Consider the following 3,665-nt stretch of genomic DNA (forward strand, 5'->3'; position numbering starts at 1 on the left):
TTAATCATCGATAGTTAAGGTACGACTGTTGGCTTTTGCCCTAATTGCAAAATAACCCTAGGTACGACCGTAGAATTCAATTTCACAATTACTTTAAGATTTAGAGAAACCCTGTTCCAATCAAATAACACGCTATGAGGATTGTTTACAAATTAGCCCGTATATTTCCCTGATACAACTCCAATTATGTCAGTTACCACTAATTTAAAACACTCAAACAATTACGGATTTAATTATTCTAATTGGTTTTAGACTATTGAATTAATCTAACATCTGAGTCCAGGATAATTGAATAATACAACAACCATAAGAAAATAGAACAGGAAATAGACGAATACTAAAAAATAATGGGAAAAGTTAAATCAATTTGATCTCATAATTTAAGTTGAATCAAATCCTCCACTATTTCTTGACTAGAAGTAGAGACTTAATTCATCTCCATTGAAAACAATTCACGCGAAATTGTAGAGTTATTAGTTGACGGCATTCTTCGCAAGAAATCTCAAAATCCAATATAATCAAAAGGAATGAATAGTCAGCCGAGAAAAGAGACAGCCGAAAAGTCCAAAAACCAAAAAAGTAATCAAGAAGTTGTCTGACGACTTCTTCCTACCGAATTTTCTACTTCCCATCCGGCTACTAAGAGGATTTTTCCTCGTCTGCCGCCCTTTTGGCCTATAAATAAGGAAACAAAATTCACTTTAGTCTCCGGTTTCCTACAACTACTTAAATTCTTTTACTAATTGCTACAGGAATTAATCCTGCATATCTCATGTTCACCAAGGACATATGACCAGCAATTGCATCAATTGATAGACTTTGTGATCCCGCTTTGCAATTCTGGATGTCCCGCATGAATTAGCAATTGTAGTGAGAATTCGCACCTTTTTACGATATTTTGTTCCAACTCCCTGCGATAAGCACAAATGTCAAAAATGAATAGAATCCACCAACTAATGCACAATTACTAAGGTAATAGGAAGAAATTAATTATAAAATAAATGACAAAATTGCGACCTATCACTAGTTACTTGCGGTAGTGTATTTCTTGTGTAATGATAATGAAATTTTAGAAGGTGACAGCAGAGAATGGATTTTTAAATCCCACAAAATAACCATTGGCAAACAATTTGTAATGCAAAACTGCAGAACAAATGAATGAGTAAATATAATTAATCTATTTGCATTTATAATGCAAAAATGATCTAGAGAGCCATATTTTTTCAGTTTAATGCGATTTTGAGAAAAGCTTTCAATTAAAAGGTTACACAAAAATATGAGTATAGGGAACTAAACTATAAAAATGATAAACAAAATAACGTTTACTCATTCGAGCAAAATTTACAAAGAATGATTGTTCACTTTGCTATTTCGCAGCACAAAATAGATTCTAAAGTACTCTAATCATCATTTTAACAAAATAACTAGTGCAAAAATATTTCTAATATGAAATGGCACAACAATTCAATGAGAGCAAATAATTTGAAATCTTTAACACGTAATTATTAGCAAATTTTTGTAATATCACACCATTTGTCAATGATGATGTAAAAATGATCCTAACCTTTTGAATCTCAAATTTCATTCGATTGATTAGTTACAAAACTTTCATCTAGAGAGAGGCATACAAATTTTATGAGCACAAGTAGTTAAACTAATGTATCAAGAAAGGTAAGCTAGTTCACAGGTTGTCGAACCTGTGCAATAATAATTGCCTACTCGAGAAAAATACAATTTTTGTATATCGTAGTGAGCAGGGTCGATTCCACAGGGATTGAGAGTAATTCGTTTCTTCTAAAGTTCAAGTTATGGGGGGTTTTATAGAAATTAACAATAAACTATGCTAATCGACTATTGCAATTAAATAAAAATTAAATGGAAAATTATGAAAACTCAAATAGTATTGGACAAACTCTCGTCAAGAAGTAATTTCGGAAATGGTTCTCCTAATTGATTATTGATGGAAGAATAATCCCATTTATGATCTGATAAATAAGTTATAACTACCGAGTGAGCGATGACAGTCAATTTCTCCTTAATCATCGATAGTTAAGGTACGACTGTTGGCTTTTGCCCTAATTGCAAAATAACCCTAGGTACGACCGTAGAATTCAATTTCACAATTACTTTAAGATTTAGAGAAACCCTGTTCCAATCAAATAACACGCTATGAGGATTGTTTACAAATTAGCCCGTATATTTCCCTGATACAACTCCAATTATGTCAGTTACCACTAATTTAAAACACTCAAACAATTACGGATTTAATTATTCTAATTGGTTTTAGACTATTGAATTAATCTAACATCTGAGTCCAGGATAATTGAATAATACAACAACCATAAGAAAATAGAACAGGAAATAGACGAATACTAAAAAATAATGGGAAAAGTTAAATCAATTTGATCTCATAATTTAAGTTGAATCAAATCCTCCACTATTTCTTGACTAGAAGTAGAGACTTAATTCATCTCCATTGAAAACAATTCACGCGAAATTGTAGAGTTATTAGTTGACGGCATTCTTCGCAAGAAATCTCAAAATCCAATATAATCAAAAGGAATGAATAGTCAGCCGAGAAAAGAGACAGCCGAAAAGTCCAAAAACCAAAAAAGTAATCAAAAAGTTGTCTGACGACTTCTTCCTACCGAATTTTCTACTTCCCATCCGGCTACTAAGAGGATTTTTCCTCGTCTGCCGCCCTTTTGGCCTATAAATAAGGAAACAAAATTCACTTTAGTCTCCGGTTTCCTACCACTACTTAAATTCTTTTACTAATTGCTATAGGAATTAATCCTGCATATCTCATGTTCACCAAGGACATATGACCAGCAATTGCATCAATTGATAGACTTTGTGATCCCGCTTTGCAATTCTGGATGTCCCGCATGAATTAGCAATTGTAGTGAGAATTCGCACCTTTTTACGATATTTTGTTCCAACTCCCTGCGATAAGCACAAATGTCAAAAATGAATAGAATCCACCAACTAATGCACAATTACTAAGGCAATAGGAAGAAATTAATTATAAAATAAATGACAAAATTGCGACCTATCACTAGTTACTTGCGGTAGTGTATTTCTTGTGTAATGATAATGAAATTTTAGAAGGTGACAGCAGAGAATGGATTTTTAAATCCCACAAAATAACCATTGGCAAACAATTTGTAATGCAAAACTGCGTTCAAGAAACAAAAACAATAATGAATGAGTAATTAATTAATCATTTGCAATTTATAATGCAAAAATGATTAGAGAGCCATATTTTTTCAGTTTAACTGCGTTATTGAGAAAAAGCCTTTCAATTAAAAGGTTAACAAATATGAGTTAGGGAATAAACTATACAATGATACACAAATAACGATATTAACTCAATAGAGCAAAATTTACAAAGAAATGATTGTTCACTTTGCTATTTCGTCAGCACAAATAGATTCTAAAAAGTACTCCTAATCATCATTTTAAACAAAATAACTAGTGCAAAAATATCTTCTATATGAAATGAGCACAACAATTCAATGAGAGCAAATAATTTGAAATCTTTAACACGTAATTATTAGCAAATTTTTGTAATATCACACCATTTGTCAATGATGATGTAAAAATGATCCTAACCTTTTGAATCTCAAATTTCATTCGATTGATTAGTTACAAAACTTTCATCT

The sequence above is a fragment of the Coffea eugenioides genome, unplaced genomic scaffold, assembly GCF_003713205.1.
Source record: "Coffea eugenioides isolate CCC68of unplaced genomic scaffold, Ceug_1.0 ScVebR1_1736;HRSCAF=2642, whole genome shotgun sequence".
Taxonomy (NCBI): Eukaryota; Viridiplantae; Streptophyta; class Magnoliopsida; order Gentianales; family Rubiaceae; genus Coffea; species Coffea eugenioides.